Genomic DNA, 19,013 nt, shown 5'->3' with positions numbered 1-19,013 from the left:
AGATGCTGAGAGGATGTTACCCCTCATGGGGGAATCTAAAACTAGGGGGCATAGTCTCAGAATAAGGGGTCGCCCGTTTAAGACAGAAATGAGGAGGAATTTCTTCTCCCAGAGGGTCGTGAATCTTTGGAATTCTTTACCCCAAAAAGCTGTGGAGGCTGAGTCATTGAATACATTCAAGGCTGAGTTAGACACATTTTTGATCAGCAAGAGAGTCAAAGGATATGGGGAAAGGGCGGGAAAGTGGAGTTGAGGTAAAAATCAGATCAGCCATGATCTCATTAAATGGCGGAGCAGGCTCGAGGGGCCGAATGGCCGACTCCTGCTCCAGCTCCTATCGCTTATGGTCTTATAGCCTTAATTGGAGGAGGGCCAATTTCAACGGGATGAGAACAGATCTGGCCCGGGTAAATTGGAATCAAAGATTGGCAGGGCAAAACTGTAATTCAACAATGGGCGGCCTTGAAAGGAAGGGATGGTTTGGGTACAGTCCAGGTACATTCCCACGAGGGGGAAAGGTGGGGCAACTAAAACCAGAGCTCCCTGGATGACGAAAGAGATAGTGAGTAAGATGAAACAGCAAAAAGAGGTGTGACAGATGTCAGGTTGATAATACAAGTGAGAACCAGGCAGAATATAGAAAGTTCAGAGGGGAAGTGAAAAAGGAAATAAGAGGGGCAAAGAGAGAGTATGAGAATAGACTGGCGGCCAACATAAAAGGGAATCCCAAAAAACTTCCACAGGCACGTAAACTGTAAACGGGTAGTAAGAGGAGGGGTGGGGCCAATTAGGGACCATAAAGTAAGTCTACGCATGGATGCAGGGGGCATGGCTGAGGTATTAAATGAGAACTTTGCATCTGTCTTTACCAAGGAAGGAGATTTTATTTTATTCGTTCATGGGATGTGGGCGTCGCTGGCGAGGCCGGCATTTATTGCCCATCCCTAATTGCCCTTGAGAAGGTGGTGGTGAGCCGCCTTCTTGAACCGCTGCAGTCCGTGTGGTGACGGTTCTCCCACAGTGCTGTTAGGAAGGGAGTTCCAGGATTTTGACCCAGCGACGATGAAGGAACGGCGATATATTTCCAAGTCGGGATGGTGTGTGACTTGGAGGGGAACGTGCAGGTGGTGTTGTTCCCATGTACCTGCTGCTCTTGTCCTTCTAGGTGGTAGAGGTCGCGGGTTTGGGAGGTGCTGTCGAAGAAGCCTTGGTGAGTTGCTGCAGTGCATCCTGTGGATGGTGCACACTGCAGCCACAGTGCGCCGGTGGTGAAGGGAGTGAATGTTTAGGGTGGTGGATGGGGTGCCAATCAAGTGGGCTGCTTTGTCCTGGATGGTGTCGAGCTTCTTGAGTGTTGTTGGAGCTGCACTCATCCAGGCAAGTGGAGAGTATTCCATCACACTCCTGACTTGTGCTTTGTAGATGGTGGAAAGGCTTTGGGGAGTCAGGAGGTGAGTCACTCACCACAGAATACCCAGCCTCTGACCTGCTCTCGTAGCCACAGTATTTATATGGCTGGTCCAGTTAAGTTTCTGGTCAATGGTGACCCCCAGGATGTTGATGGTGGGGGATTCGGCGATGGTAATGCCGTTGAATGTCAAGGAGAGGTGGTTAGACTCTCTTGTTGGAGATGGTCATTGCCTGGCACTTATCTGGCGCGAATGTTACTTGCCACTCATCAGCCCAAGCCTGGATGTTGTCCAGGTCTTGCTGCATGCGGGCTCGGACTGCTTCATTTTCTGAGGGGTTGTGAATGGAACTGAACACTGTGCAGTCATCAGCGAACATCCCCATTTCTGACCTTATGATGGAGGGAAGGTCATTGACGAAGCAGCTGAAGATGGTTGGGCCTAGGACACTGCCCTGAGGAACTCCTGCAGCAATGCCCTGGGGCTGAGATGATTGGCCTCCAACAACCACTACCATCTTCCTTTGTGCTTGGTATGACTCCAGCCACTGGAGAGTTTTCCCCCTGATTCCCATTGACTTCAATTTTACTAGGGCTCCTTGGTGCCACACTCAGTCAAATGCTGCCTTGATGTCAAGGGCAGTCACTCTCAGTGGGGGAGTATGGAGTGGGGTAAAGGGCGTGGGGGGAGGGAGTGGGAGGAGGGAGTTAGGCGAGGGAGTGGGGGGAGAGGGAGTGGGGGGGGCAATACGACAGAGTTGGAGGAACGCAGAGTTTGATACAGGGGTTACCGAGATAGTGAGGAGAGGGGCAATGGAGAGATGTGAAAATGAGGGATGAACATTTTAAATAGTGACGTTGGGAGCCAATGTCGGTCAGGGAGTACAGGGAGGGAGAGCGGACTTGGTGTGGGATAGGTTTGTTTGACAGTGAGAATGGAGTCAGTGAAACATTTTGTAAATGTAAGGAGTGGGGCTGATATCTCATTCGTGAGTGGACATCTGCTCCTGGACAGTTGGATTGTGACTTTGCTCCTGTCTGTTGGTGAATGGAAAGGTTGTGTTATGATATATTCACCAGCTGATGTGCTTTTCCAGTTATGTCGGTCATTGTATATTTAACAGTTTATTTTATTGGAGAATACGGAATGCAGGAGACAGGGCGTGGGAGCAGAGTTTGATAGAATAGGCTGCACTCAGCTCATCTGGAGCCAGGTATCAAATTCAGCTCCACAGGGAACTACTTCTCAAAGAGAGATCTGTGCAGACAGCAGTGCAGAGAGTGGCTTGTGTTACTGGGAGGGGGCTGTGTTACTGGGAGGGGGCTGTGTTACTGGGAGGGGGCTTGTGTTACTGGGAGGGGGGCTGTGTTACTGGGAGGGGGCTGTGTTACTGGGAGGGGGCTGTGTTACTGGGAGGGGGCTGTGTTACTGGGAGGGGGCTTGTGTTACTGGGAGGGGGGCTGTGTTACTGGGAGGGGGGCTGTGTTACTGGGAGGGGGCTGTGTTACTGGGAGGGGGCTGTGTTACTGGGAGGGGGCTGTGTTACTGGGAGGGGGCTGTGTTACTGGGAGGGGGCTGTGTTACTGGGAGGGGGCTGTGTTACTGGGAGGGGGCTCTGTTTTTCTTTATTCGTTCATGGGATGTGGGCGTCGCTGGTGAGGCCGGCATTTATTGCCCATCCCTGATTGCCCCTTGAGAAGGTGGTGGTGAGCTGCCTTCTTGAACCGCTGCAGTCCGTGTGGTGACGGTTCTCCCACAGTGCTGTTAGGAAGGGAGTTCCAGGATTTTGACCCAGCGACGATGAAGGAACGGCGATATATTTCCAAGTCGGGATGGTGTGTGACTTGGAGGGGAACGTGCAGGTGGTGTTGTTACTGGGAGGAAGCTGATAATAAAGGAAAGTATCCCGTATGCCTTTTTAACCACCTTATCTACCTGTCCTTCTACCTTCAGGGATCTGTGGACATGCACTCCAAGGTCCCTCACTTCCTCTACACCTCTCAGTATCCTCCCATTTATTGTGTATTCCCTTGCCTTGTTTGCTCTCCCCAAATGCATCACCTCACACTTCTCTGGATTGAATTCCATTTGCCACTTTTCTGCCCATCTGACCAGTCCATTGATATCTTCCTGCAGTCTACAGCTTTCCTCCTCACTATCAGGACCTACTCTGTTAATGGTAGGGCGTTGGGGAGAGTTATAGAACAAAGAGATCTGGGAGTACAGGTTCATAGCTCCTTGAAAGTGGAGTCACAGGTGGATAGGGTGGTGAAGAAGGCATTCGGCATGCTTGGTTTCATTGGTCAGAACATTGAATACAGGAGTTGGGATGTCTTGTTGAAGTTGTACAGGGCATTGGTGAGGCCACACTTGGAGTACTGTGTACAGTTCTGGTCACCCTATTATAGAAAGGATATTATTAAACTAGAAAGAGTGCAGAAAAGATTTACTAGGATGCTACCGGGACTTGATGGTTTGACTTATAGGGAGAGGTTAGACAGACTGGGACTTTTTTCCCTGGAGAGGAGGAGGTTTAGGGGTGATCTTATAGAAGTCTATAAAATATTGAGGGGCATAGATAAGGTAGAGAGTCAAAATCTTTTCCCAAAGGTTGGGGAGTCTATAACGAGGGGGCATAGATTTAAGGTGAGAGGGGAGAGATACAAAAGGGTCCAGAGGGGCAATTTTTTCACTCAAAGGGTGGTGAGTGTCTGGAACGAGCTGCCAGAGGCAGTAGTAGAGGCGGGTACAATTTTGTCTTTTAAAAAGTATTTGGACAGTTACATGGGTAAGATGGGTATAGAGGGATATGGGCCAAGTGCAGGCAATTGGGACTAGCTTAGTGGTATAAACTGGGCGACATGGACATGTTGGGCCGAAGGGCCTGTTTCCATGTTGTAAACTTCTATTCTATGATTCTATCAACCACACGGCCTATCTTTGTGTCATCCACAAATTTCTTAATCATGCCCCCTCCGTTTAAATCCAAACTGTTAATGTATACCACAAAAAGTGGAGCAGTGGGACTAGCTGGATTGCTCTTGCAGAGAGCTGGCACGGGCTTGATGGGCCGAATGGCCTCCTTTTGTGCTCTTTTTTATGATTCTATGATTCAATACCATTTGCCTTCCTAATTGCTTCCTGTACCTGCATGTTAACTTTCTGTGATTCGTGTATCAGGACACCCAAATCTCTCTGAACACCAACATTTCTTAGTCTCTCAGCTTTTAAAAAAATATTCTGTTTTTCTATTCTTCCTACCAAAGTGAATAACCTCACATTTCCCCACATTATCCTCCATCTGCTACCTTCTCACCCACTCACTTAACCTGTCTATATCCCTTTGCAGACTCTGTGTCCTCCTCACAGCTTACTTTCCCAGCTAGATTTGTATCATCAGCAAACTTGGATACATTATACTCGGTCCCATTTTCTAAATCATTAATATAGATTGTAAATAGCTGAGGCCCAAGCACTGATCCTTGTGGCACCCCACTAGTTACAGCCTGACAACCTGAAAATGACCCATTTATCCCTACTCTCTGTTTTCTGTCCTTTAACCAATCCTCTGACCATGCTAATATTTTACCCCCAACCCCATGAGCCCTTATCTTGTGTAACAACCTTTTATGTGACATTTTATTGAATGGCTTTTGAAAATCCAAATATTTCACATCCACTGGTTCCCCTTTATCTACCCTGCTAGTTACATCCTCAAAAAACACTAATGAATTTGTCAAACACAATTTCCCTTTCATAAAACCATGTTGACTCTGCCTGATCATATTATGATTTTCTAAGTGCTATGTAACCACGTCCTTAATAATGGATTCCAGCATTTTCCTGACGACTAATGTCAGGCTAACTGGCCTGTAGTTCCCTGTTTTCTCTCTCCCTCCTTTCTTGAATAGTGGGGTTACATTTGCTACCTTCCAATCCACTGGGACAGTTCTTGAATCTAGGGAATTTTGGAAGATCAAAACCACTATCTCTGCAGCCACCTCTTTTAGAACCCTGGATGTAGGCCATCAGGTCCAGGGGATTTATCAGTTTTTAGTCCCATTAGTTTCTCCAGTACTTTTTCTCTACTGATATTAATTACTTTAAATTCCTCACTCTTGTTAGCCCCTTGGTTCCCCACTATTTCTGGTATGTTTTTTGTGTCCTCTACTCTGAAGACAGATACAAAATATTTGTTTACCGTCTCTGCTATTTCCTTATTCCCCATTATAATTTCTCCTGTCTCAGCCTCTAAGGGACCAACGTTTACTTTTGCTACTCTCTTCCTTTTTACATATTTGTAGAAGCTCTTACAATCCGTTTTTATATTTTTTGCTAGTTTATTCTCATTCTATTTTCTCTCTCTTTATCAATTTTTTGGTCGTCCTTTGCTTGTTTCTAAAACTCTCCCAATCCTCAGGCGTCTACTCTTCTAGGTAACATTATAGGCCTCTTCTTTTAATCTAATACTATTCTTAACTTCTTTAGTTAGTCACAGTTGGATCACTTTTCCCGTGGAGTTTTTATTCCTCAATGGAATGTATATTCGTTGATAATTATGAAATGTTTCTTTAAATGTTTGCCATTGCTTATCTACTGTCATATCTTTTAATCTCATTTCCCAATCTACCTGAGCCAACTTGCCCCTCATACCTTTGTAATTGGCTTTGTTTAAATTTACAGCCCTAGTTTTGGACTTAATGACATCACTCTCAAACTCAATATGAAATACCACCAGATTCTGATCACTCTGCCCCAGAGGATCCTTAACTACAAGATTACTAGTTAACCCTGTCTCATTACACAACACTAGATCTAAAATAACTGTCCTTGACAGGGAGCCACTATGGGCTGTAACAGAGCTTGTTCATGGACAGCCTGGTCCCACCTTCCCCTGGAGTGGGGTTTTGAGGGAGTCCTGGCACCTGCTGCTGACCAGAAAGACGACACAATCCCCCACCATCAACATCCTGGGGGTCACCATTGACCAGAAACTCAATGGGACCAACCACATAAATACTGTGGTTACTTGAGCAGGTCAGAGGCTGGGTATTCTGCGGCAAGTGACTCACCTCTTGACTCCCCAAAGCCTTTCCACCATCTACAAGGCACAAGTCAGGAGTGTGATGGAATACTCTCCACTTGCCTGGATGAGTGCAGCTCCAACAACACTCAAGAAGCTCGACACCATCCAGGACAAAGCAGCCCCCTTGATTGGCACCCCATCCACCACCCTAAACATTCACTCCCTTCACCACTGGCGCATTGTGGCTGCAGTGTGTACCATCCACAGGATGCACTGCAGCAACTCGCCAAGGCTTCTTCGACAGCACCTCCCAAACCCGCAACCTCTACTATCTACAGGATGCATGTACAGTCCAGTTTTATGGGGTTTCTAACTTCCCCAAGGTCCAGGGTGCAAGGTGTACAGTTATGTAGTAGTTATGTTAATCCCCAGTTCTGGACTAACAATCCAAAGAACACGACGTTCAAATCCCACCGCATCATAGGAACAGGAGTAGGCCATTCAGCCCCTCGGCCTGCTCCGCCATTTGATAAGATCATGGCTGATCTGTGATCTAACTCCATATACCTGCCTTTGGCCCATATCCCTTAATACCTTTGGTTGCCAAAAAGCTATCTATCTCACATTTAAATTTAGCAATTGAGCTAGTATCAATTGCCGTTTGCGGAAGAGATTATCAGTTTGAGAATTCGAATTCAGTTTGAAAATCTGGAAATAAAAAGCTGGTATCAGTCAAAGTGACCACGAAGCGGTCGTATTTTCGTAAAAACCCAACTGGTTCAGTAATATCCTGTAGGGAAGGAAACCTGCCGTCCTTACCTATCTGGCCGAGATGTGAATCCAGTCCCACACCCCTGAAGTGGCCGAGCAAGTCACTCAGTCGTATCAAACCTTCTCAAGGCAATTAGGGATGAGAGATAAACGCCAGCCTTGCCAACGACACTCACATCCCTAGAATATTTTTTAAGATGCAATGCCAGTACTTTATCAGTGGGGACCAGTGCAAACTGATTTCAAGCCCTGGCCATGGTCTCCAGGGGTTTCTGGCTCCTCCCATCTCACTTTGCAAACGACCTTCTTTTCATTCTGTGTACATTTGCTGCCTTTGTTCTGAGATTACATCATCCTGATATCAATTAACATTTAAATCCATCTGCCCTCAATTGTCCAGATCTTTTTGAATATTGTTCAACCCCTTTATATTTGTCACCTAAGTACAATGTCCCAGTAAATTTTATATTTGCACTACAAGTATTGCTCTCCAAGACATGTGGGGTCTGTGTGGGATGATCAGAGGCTCCTGGCCACTGATACAATGAGGCAGACGGGGTTTTATTAGAATTGTGACACTGCCAATCAGAGGTAGCATCTGTTTATCAATTAGAAAAGATAAAAGGGAAAACGTCCCTCATGAGAACATAAGAAATAGGAGCAGGAGTAGGCCATCCGGCCCCTCGAGCCTGCTCCACCATTCAACATGATCATGGCTGATCTTCTACCTCAACCCCATTTTCCTTCACTATCCCCATATCCCTTGATGCCTTTAATATCGAGAAATCTATCGAGCTCTGTTTTGAATGTACTCAATGACTGAGTCTCCAAAGCCCTCTGGGGCAGAGAATTCCAAAGATTCACCGCACTCTGAGTGAAGAAATTTCTCCTCATCTCAGTCCTAAATGACCGACCCCTTATTCTGAGACTGTGACCCCTGGTTCTGGACTCCCCACCCAGGGGAAACATCCTCCCTGCATCTACCCTGTCGAGCCCTGTAAAAATTTTGTATGTTTCAATAAGATCCCCTCTCATTCTTCTAAACTCGAGTGAATACAGGCCGAGTCTACTCAATCTCTCCTCATTCGACAAACCCGCCATCCCAGGAATCAGCCTGGTGAACCTTCGCTGCACTCCCTCTATGGCAAGTATATCCTCTCTTAGGTAAGGAGACCAAAACTGCACACAATACTCCAGGTGTGGTCTCACCAAGGCCCTGTATAACTGCAGTAAGACATCCCTGCTCCTGTACTCAAATCCTCTTGCAATGAAGGCCAACATACCATTTGCCTTCCTAATCGCTTGCTGCACCTGCATGTTAGCTTTCAGTGACTGGTGTACAAGGACCCCCAGGTCCCTTTGAACATCAACATTTCCCAATCTATCATCATTTAAAAAATACTCTGCATTTCTGTTTTTCCTACCAAAGTGGATAACTTCACATTTTTCCACATTATATTCCATCTGCCATGTTCTTGCCCATTCACTTAGCCTGTCCATATCTCCTTGAAGCCTCTTTGCATCCTCCTCACAACTCACGATCCCACCTAGTTTTGTGTCATCAGCAAACTTGGAAATATTACATTTGGTTCCCTCATCCAAATCATTGATATATATTGTGAATAGCTGGGGCCCAAGCACTGATCCCTGCGGTACCCCACTAGTCACTGCCTGCCACCCCAAAAAAGACCCATTTATTCCTACTCTCTGTTTCCTGTCTGTTAACCAATTCTCAATCCATGCCAGTATATTCCCCCAATCCCATGTGCTTTAATTTTGCACACTAACCTCTTATGTGGGACCTTATCAAAGGCCTTCTGAAAATCCAAATAAACCACATCCACTGGTTCTCCATTATCTATTCTACCAGTTACATCCTCAAAAAACTCCAGTAGGTTTGTCAAACATAATTTCCCTTTCATAAATCCATGTTGACTTTGTCTAATCCCACTGATATTTTCTAATCACATCCTTTATAATAGATTCTAGCATTTTCCCTGCTACTGAATTTAGGCTAACCGGTCTGTAGTTCCCTGTTTTCTCTCTCCCTCCTTTTTTAAATAGTGGGGTTACATTTGCCACCCTCCAAACTGCAGGAAACATTCCATAATCTATAGAATTTTGGAAGATGACAACTAATGCATCCACTATTTCCATGGCTACCTCTTTTAATACTCTGGGATGCAGATTATCAGGCCCGGGGGATTTATCAGCTTTCAGTCCCATTAATTTCTCCAGAACTATTTTTTTTACTAATACTAATTTCCTTTAATTCCTCCTTCTCACTGGTCCCTTGGTTCCCTAGCATTTCTGGGAAGTTATCTTTGTCCTCTTCCGCGAAGACAAAACCAAAGTATTTGTTTAATTGCTCTGCCATTTCCTTGTTCCCCATTATAAATTCTCCCGTTTCTGACTGTAAGGGACTTACATTTGTCTTCACTAATCTTTTTCTTTTATTTGTAGAAGTTTTTACAGTCCACTTTTATGTTCCTTGCTAGTTTACTATCATACTCTATTTTTCCCCTCTTAATCAATCTCTTGGTCCTTTTTTGCTGAATTCTAAACTGCTCCCAATCCTCAGGTTTGCTACTTTTTCTGGCAACTTTATATGACTCCTCTTTGGATCTAATACTATCCTTAATTTCTTTTGTTAGCCATGGTTGGCGGCATTTCCTTTTGTGTTTTACGCCAGAAAGGAATGTATAATTGTTGCAATTCATGCATTCGTTCCTTAAATGTTAGCCATTGCCTATCCACCGTCATGCCTTTTAATGAAGCTTCCCAATCTGTCATAGCCAACTCACTCCTCGTACCTTCGTAGTTTCCTTTGTTTAGATTCAGGACCCGAGTTTCGGATTGGACGACTTCACTTTCCATCTTAATGAAGAATTCTATCATGTTATGATCACTCTTCCCTAAAGGACCCTACACAACAAGATTATTAATTAATCCCTTGTCATTGCACAATACCCAATCTAGGATAGCCTGTTCCCTGGTTGGCTCCTCAACGTACTGCTCTAAAAAACCATCTCGTACACACTCCAGGAATTCCTCCTCCACAGTATTATTCCTAATTTGGTTTGGACAGTCTATATGTAGATTAAAGTCACCCATGATTACTGTAGTACCCTTGTTACATGCATCTCTAATTTCCTGTTTAATGCCATCCCCGACATTACCACTACTGTTTAGAGGCATGTAGACAACTCCCACCAGTGTTTTCTGCCCCTTGGTGCTTCTGAACTCCACTCTGACTGATTCCACACCTTGATTTTCAGAGCCAATATCCTTTCTGACTATTGCTCTGATTTCATCCTTTTTAAGAAAGGAGAGGGAAACCAGGGAATTATAGACCCAGTTAGCCTAACATCTGTTGTGGGGAAAATGCTGGAGTCTATAATTAAGGATAGGGTGACAGAACACCTCGAGAATTTTCAGTTAATCAGGGAGAGCCAGCATGGATTTGTGAAAGGTAGGTCGTGCCTGACAAACCTGATTGAATTTTTTGAAGAGGTGACTAAAGTAGTGGACAGGGGAATGTCAATGGATGTTATTTATATGGACTTCCAGAAGGCATTTGATAAGGTCCCACATAAGAGACTGTTAGCTAAGATAGAAGCCCATGGAATCAAGGGAAAAGTACGGACTTGGTTCGGAAATTGGCTGAGCGAAAGGCGACAGAGAGTAGGGATCATGGGTAGGTTCTCACATTGGCAGGATGTGACTAGTGGAGTCCCGCAGGGATCTGTCTTGGGGCCTCAATTATTCACAATATTTATTAACGACTTAGATGAAGGCATAGAAAGTCTCATATCTAAGTTTGCCGATGACACAAAGATTGGTGGCATTGTAAGCAGTGTAGATGAAAACATAAAATTACAAAGCGATATTGATAGATTAGGTGAATGGGCAAAACTGTGGCAAATGGAATTCAATGTAGACAAATGTGAGGTCATCCACTTTGGATCAAAAAAGGATAGAACAGGGTACTTTCTAAATGGTAAAAGGTTAAAAACAGTGGATGCCCAAAGGGACTTAGGGGTTCAGGTACATGGATCATTGAAGTGTCATGAACAGGTGCAGAAAATAATCAATAAGACTAATGGAATGCTGGCCTTTATATCTGGAGGACTGGAGTACAAGGGGGCAGAAGTTATGCTGCAGCAATACAAAACCCTGGTTAGACCGCACCTGGAGTACTGTGAGCAGTTCTGGGCACCGCACCTTCGGAAGGACATATTGGCCTTGGAGGGAGTGCAGCGTAGGTTTACTGGAATGATACCAGGACTTCAAGGGTTAAATTATGAGGAGAGATTACACAAATTGGGGTTGCATTCTCTGGAGTTTAGAAGGTTAAGGGGTGATCTGATCGAAGTTTATAAGATATTAAGGGGAACAGATAGGGTGGATAGAGAGAAACTATTTCCGCTGGTTGGGGATTTTTGGAGTCGGGGGCACAGTCTAAAAATTAGAGCCAGACCTTTCAGGAGTGAGATTAGAAAACATTTCTACACACAAAGGGTGGTAGAAGTTTGGAACTCTCTTCCGCAAATTGCAATTGATACGAGCTCAATTGCTAAATTTAAATCTGAGATAGATAGCTTTTTGGCAACCAAAGGAATTAAGGGATATGGGCCAAAGGCAGGTATATAAGAACATAAGAACATAAGAAATTGGAGCAGGAGTAGGCCAATCGGCCCCTCGAGCCTGCTCCGCCATTCAATAAGATCATGGCTGATCTCATCCCAACCACAAATCTAAAGAACACAAGAAGTCGGAGCAGGACCCGGCCACATAGCCCCTGGGCCCTCTCCGCCACCCACAGGGCATTGACCGATCCGAACTCAGCTTCATGTCCAATTTCCTGCCTGCTCCCCATAACCCCTAATTCCCTTTACTTCTAGGAAACTGTCTATTTCTGTTTTAAATTTATCTAATGATGTAGCTTCCACAGCTTCCTGGGGCAGCAAATTCCACAGACCTACCACCCTCTGAGTGAAGAAGTTTCTCCTCATCTCAGTTTTGAAAGAGCAGCCCCTTATTCTAAGATTATGCCCCCTAGTTCTAGTTTCACCCATCTTTGGGAACATCCTTACTGCATCCACCCGATCAAGACCCTTCACAATCTTATATGTTTCAATAAGATCGCCTCTCATTCTTCTGAACTCCAATGAGTAGAGTCCCAATCTACTCAACCTCTCCTCATATGTCCGCCCCCTCATCCCCGGGATTAACCGAGTGAACCTTCTTTGTACTGCCTCGAGAGCAAGTATGTCTTTTCTTAAGTATGGAGACCAAAACTGTATGCAGTATTCCAGGTGCGGTCTCACCAATACCTTATATAACTGCAGCAATACCTCCTTGTTTTTATATTCTATCCCCCTAGCAATAAAAGCCAACATTCCGTTGGCTTTCTTGATCACCTGCTGCACCTGCATACCAACTTTTTGATTTTCTTGCACTAGGACCCCCAGATCCCTTTGTACTGCAGTACTTTCCAGTCTCTCGCCATTAAGAAAATAACTTGCTCTCTGATTTTTCCTGCCAAAGTGCATAACCTCACATTTTCCAATATTATATTGCATCTGCCAAATCTCCGCCCACTCACCCAGCCTGTCTATATCCCCTTGCAGGTTCTTTATGTCCTCCTCACTCTCTACTTTCCCTCCCATCTTTGTATCATCTGCAAATTTTGATATGTTGCACTCGGTCCCCTCCTCCAAATCGTTAATATAAAGTATATGGAGTTAGATCACAGATCAGCCATGATCTTATCAAATGGCGGAGCAGGCACGAGGGGCTGAATGGCCTACTCCTGTTCCTATGTTCCTACGAACAACGCCACCCCACCTCCTTTTCCTTTTTGCCTGTCCTTCCGAGATATCGAATACCCTTGGATATTCAGCTCCCAGCCTTGGTCACCCTGCAGCCATGTCTCTGTAATCGCAATTATATCGTGTCCGTTTACATCTATTTGCGCTGTTAATTTGTCTACCTTATTACCAATGCTTCGTGCATTCAGATACAGGGCCTTTAGATTTGTCTTTTTTACATTTTTAGACATCTTAACATTTTTTTGTACTATGGCCCAATTTGTTTTATTACCATTTTTTCTTACCTGGACCCTGTTGTCTTTTGTTTGTACGCTCTGTCCCTTCCTGACACGATCTGGTAATCCTTACCCCAGTCACTTTCCAGCACTGCATCTTTGTCTTTTCTCTTTAGTATTCTAGATTTCTCTCCACCGGGACCCTCCCTGCGCGCCCCCTGCCCCTCCCGCACCCCCCCCTTATTTAGTTTAAAGTCCTTTCTACCTCCCCAGTTATTCGATTCACTGGAACTCTGGTCCCAGCATAGGTTTGTCAAACATGATTTCCCTTTCATGAATCCATGTTAACTCTGCCAATCCTATTATTATTTTCTAAGTGTCTGGTTATCACATCCATTATAATAGATTCTAGCATTTTCCCCACTACTGATGTTAGGCTAACCGGTCTGTAGTTCCCTGTTTTTTCTCCCTCCTTTCTCAAATAGTGGGGCTACATTTACAACCCTCCAATCTGCAGGAACTGTTCCAGAATCTATAGAATTTTGGAAGATGACAACTAATGCATTCTCTATCTCCATATCCACCTCTTTCAAAACCCTGGGATCAAGATCATCAGGACCTTGGGATTTATCATAGAATCATAGAATCATAGAAGTTACAACATGGAAACAGGCCCTTCGGCCCAACATGTCCATGTCGCCCAGTTTATACCACTAAGCTAGTCCCAATTGCCTGCACTTGGCCCATATCCCTCGATACCCATCTTACCCATGTAACTGTCCAAATGCTTTTTAAAAGACAAAATTGTACCCGCCTCTACTACTGCCTCTGGCAGCTCGTTCCAGACACTCACCACCCTTTGAGTGAAAAAATTGCCCCTCTGGACCCTTTTGTATCTCTCCCCTCTCACCTTAAATCTGTGCCCCCTCGTTATAGACTCCCCTACCTTTGGAAAAAGATTTTGACTATCGACCTTATCTATGCCCCTCATTATTTTATAGACTTCTATAAGATCACCCCTTAACCTCCTACTCTCCAGGGAAAAAAGTCCCAGTCTGTCTAACCTCTCCCTGTAAGTCAAACCATCAAGTCCCGGTAGCATCCTAGTAAATCTTTTCTGCACTCTTTCTAGTTTAATAATATCCTTTCTATAATAGGGTGACCAGAACTGTACACAGTACTCCAAGTGTGGCCTCACCAATGCCCTGTACAACTTCAACAAGACATCCCAACTCCTGCATTCAATGTTCTGACCAATGAAACCAAGCATGCTGAATGCCTTCTTCACCACCCTATCCACCTGTGACTCCACTTTCAAGGAGCATTGAATCTGTACTCCCAGATCTCTTTGTTCTATAACTCTCCCCAACGCCCTACCATTAACGGAGTAGGTCCTGGCCCGATTCGATCTACCAAAATGCATCACCTCACATTTATCTAAATTAAACTCCATCTGCCATTCATCGGCCCACTGGCCCAATTTATCAAGATCCCGTTGCAATCCTAGATAACCTTCTTCACTGTCCACAATGCCACCAATCTTGGTGTCATCTGCAAACTTACTAACCATGCCTCCTAAATTCTCATCCAAATCATTAATATAAATAACAAATAACAGCGGACCCAGCACCGATCCCTGAGGCACACCGCTGGACACAGGCATCCAGTTTGAAAAACAACCCTCTACAACCACCCTCTGTCTTCTGTCGTCAAGCCAATTTTGTATCCAATTGGCTACCTCACCTTGGATCCCATGAGATTTAACCTTATGTAACAACCTACCATGCGGTACCTTGTCAAATGCTTTGCTGAAGTCCATGTAGACCACGTCTACTGCACAGCCCTCATCTATCTTCTCGGTTACCCCTTCAAAAAACTCAATCAAATTCGTGAGACATGATTTTCCTCTCACAAAACCATGCTGACTGTTCCTAATCAGTCCCTGCCTCTCCAAATGCCTGTAGATCCTGTCCCTCAGAATACCCTCTAACAACTTACCCACTACAGATGTCAGGCTCACCGGTCTGTAGTTCCCAGGCTTTTCCCTGCCGCCCTTCTTAAACAAAGGCACAACATTTGCTACCCTCCAATCTTCAGGCACCTCACCTGTAGCGGTGGATGATTCAAATATCTCTGCGAGGGGACCCGCAATTTCATCCCTAACCTCCCATAACATCCTGGGATACATTTCATCAGGTCCCGGAGATTTATCTACCTTGATGCGCGTTAAGACTTCCAGCACCTCCCTCTCTGTAATATGTACACTCCTCAAGACATCACTATTTATTTCCCCAAGTTCCCTAACATCCATGCCTTTCTCAACCGTAAATACCGATGTGAAATATTCATTCAGGATCTCACCCATCTCTTGTGGTTCCGCACATAGATGACCTTGTTGATCCTTAAGAGGCCCTACTCTCTCCCTAGTTACCCTTTTGCCCTTTTTGTATTTGTAGAAGCTCTTTAGATTCACCTTTGCCTGATCTGCCAAAGCAATCTCATATCCCCTTTTTGCCCTCCTGATTTCTCTCTTAACTCTACTCCGACAATCTCTATACTCTTCAAGGGATCCACTTGATCCCAGCTGCCTATGCATGTCATATGCCTCCTTCTTCTTTTTGACTAGTGCCTCAATCTCCCGAGTCATCCAAGGTTCCCTACTTCTCCCAGCCTTGCCCTTCACTTTATAAGGAATGTGCTTACCCTGAACCCTGGTTAACACACTTTTGAAGGCCTCCCACTTACCAGATGTCCCTTTGCCTGCCAACAGACTCTCCCAATCAACTTCTGAAAGTTCCTGTCTAATACCATCAAAATTGGCCTTTCCCCAATTTAGAATTTTAACTTTTGGGCCAGACCTATCATTCTCCATAGCTATCTTAAAACTAATGGAATTATGATCACTGGTCCCAAAGTGATCCCTCACTAACACTTCTGTCACCTGCCCTTCCTTATTTCCCAAGAGGAGGTCAAGTTTTGCCCCCTCTCTAGTCGGGCCATCCACATACTGAATGAGAAATTCCTCCTGAATACACTCAACAAATTTCTCTCCATCCAAGCCCCTAATGCTATGGCTGTCCCAGTCAATGTTGGGAAAGTTAAAGTCCCCTACTATTACCACCCTATTTTTCTTGCAGCTGTCTGTAATCTCCTTACATATTTGCTCCTCAATTTCCCGTTGACTATTTGGGGGTCTGTAGTACAATCCTATCAATGTGATCTCTCCCTTCTTATTTTTCAGTTCTACCCATATAGACTCAGTGGGCGAACCCTCGGATATATCCCCTCTCACTACTGCCGTGATGTTCTCCCTAATCAAGAACGCAACTCCCCCTCCTCTCTTACCTCCTGCTCTATCTTTCCTATAGCATCTGTACCCTGGAACATTGAGCTGCCAGTCCTGCCCGTCCCTTAGCCATGTTTCAGTAATAGCTATAACATCCCAGTCCCATGTACCCATCCATGCCCTGAGTTCATCTGCCTTGCCCATCAGACTTCTTGCATTGAAATAAATGCAGTTTAATCTAGACTTCCCTTGGTCTTTGCCCTGCTTTCTCAGACCATCTGTCCGGTCATGTTCTGTACACTCTCCCTTACTGCCTTTTGTTTCTGTCACCACTTTACTTCCCACTGACTTCCTGCATCGGTTCCCATCCCCCTGCCACATTAGTTTAAACCCTCCCCAACAGCACTGGCAAACACTCCCCCTAGGACATTGGTTCCAGTCCTGCCCAGATGCAGACCGTCCAATTTGTACTGGTCCCACCTCCCCCAGAACCGGTTCCAATGTCCCAGGAATTTGAATCCCTCCCTCTTGCACCATCTCTCAAGCCACGTATTCATCTTAGCTATCCTGTCATTCCTACTCTGACTAACCCGTGGCACTGGTAGCAATCCTGAGATTACTACCTGAGGTCCTATTCTTTAGTTTAACTCCTAACTCCCTAAATTCAGCTTGTAGGACCTCATCCTGTTTTTTACCTATATCGTTGGTGCCTATATGCACCACGACAACTGGCTGTTCACCCTCCCCCTCCAGAATGTCGTGCAGCTGCTCCGAGACATCCTTGACCCTTGCACCAGGGAGGCAACATACCATCCTGGAGTCTCGGTTGCGTCCGCAGAAACGCCTGTCTATTCCCCTTACAATCGAGTCCCCTATCACTATAGCTCTGCCACTCTTTTTCCTGCCCTCCTGTGCAGCAGAGCCAGCCACGGTGCCATGAACCTGGCCACTGCCACCTTCCCCTGGTGAGCCATCTCCGCCAACAGTATCCAAAACGGTATACCTGTTTTGGAGGGAGATGACCGCAGGGGACCCCTGCACTGCCTTCCTACTCTTCCTCTGTCTGTTGGTCACCCATTCACTATCTCCCTCAGTAATTTTTATCTGCGGTGTGACCAACTCACTGAACGTGCTATCCACGACTTTCTCAGCATCGCGGATGCTCCAAAGTGAGTCCATCCGCAGCTCCAGAGCCGTCAAGCGGTCAAACAATAGCTGCAGCTGGACACACTTCCCGCAGGTGAAGGAATCAGGGATACAGGAAGGAGCCCTGAATTCCCACATCTCACAAGAGGAACATGACACGGCTCTGGGATCTCCTGCCATGACTTAACCCTTAAGTTAGCTTAACAACAACTACAATGTCAAGAGAAAAAAAAAGAAAGAAAAACTACTTACCACTCCCTTTAAGGAGTTTACTCCTTTAAATTGTTCTCAATTTAGAGAATGTTAACTACACTAGGGACCTTGATTCACTAAAAAATAAACGCTACTTCCTATAAGACCTGCAGACCTTCCCTTTCCTTTTACTTCAGTTACTGTCGATAAGTAGAAATACTCACCTGAACCTACTCACCAATCAGGTGCCTCCCCTGTGTCGTGTCCCGATCTGATTCCTGACGTCACTTCGAACTCGGTCGCAGCTCCGCTCGGCTCCTCTCAGCGCTCTGAAATCCCGCCTTTTATCGGACGCTCCCTCCGCTCGGCTCGGCTCCTCTCAGCTGTTCTCAGCGCTCTGAAATCCCGCCTTTTATCGGACGCTCCCTCCGCTCGGCTCGGCTCCTCTCAGCTGTTCTCAGCGCTCTGAAATCCCGCCTTTTATCGTCTTTCAGTCCCATTAATTTCTCTGGCACTATTTTTTTTTACTGATACTAATTTCTTTCTGTTCCTCATTCTTGTCGGACCCTTGGTTCCCAAGTATTATTCCCTTCTTGGTGGTTGGGAGAGTTTTAAAGGTTGAATTGGATTAAAATGCAAACTCACTGCCTCGGGGAGTCCATCACCGGCATCTCCACATCACTGTAGAGAGAGAGGAGGGGACGATTCATCCAAAAAACTCACATATGTTCCCAATGTCCAAGAAAACCAAAAGAGGATGTGGTTCAGGCCCCACCCACTGCAAGAGTTCCGTGAACTGCTGTGTTGTTCAGAATGTGTCCACAACTCGTTCATTTACAGAGAAACCGGCTTCAAACAACATCGGACAGACACATTAAAGATTTTCATTCACATATCAACTGAGTTTAAACGATGGGCTGTTTTATAAACAGAGCAAATCCAGTGAATGAACTGATGGAAATATAGGATTGGGGAGATCTGCCACATGGAGAGACTTTGTATTTCCCAGATTTACCGAGAATTGGGCCCCAATCAGCCCTTCAAAGGGCGTGTGTACCCAGAATCCCAATACATTCTTTAAAGAGGTAAATTCCTGCAGGAGCCTCCGACCCTTTGATTGGCACAAAGAGAATC

The 19,013-nt window shown here is 45.4% G+C and overlaps 1 protein-coding gene across 1 annotated transcript in view; it reads right to left on the bottom strand.

The window, feature by feature from the left end:
* Window positions 1-18,175, bottom strand: part of LOC137311118 (excitatory amino acid transporter 1-like) — a 40,599-nt gene extending 22,424 nt beyond the window's left edge. The window contains exon 1 of the mRNA XM_067978488.1: window positions 18,118-18,175. The gene's annotated coding sequence lies outside the window, so the exon portion shown is untranslated. The remainder of the gene's footprint in view (window positions 1-18,117) is intronic.
* Between the last annotated feature and the right edge of the window lie 838 nt (window positions 18,176-19,013).

This window comes from Heptranchias perlo, unplaced genomic scaffold, assembly GCF_035084215.1.
Source record: "Heptranchias perlo isolate sHepPer1 unplaced genomic scaffold, sHepPer1.hap1 HAP1_SCAFFOLD_300, whole genome shotgun sequence".
NCBI classification, from domain to species: domain Eukaryota; kingdom Metazoa; phylum Chordata; class Chondrichthyes; order Hexanchiformes; family Hexanchidae; genus Heptranchias; species Heptranchias perlo.
This window is presented reverse-complemented; position numbering and strand designations above follow the sequence as displayed.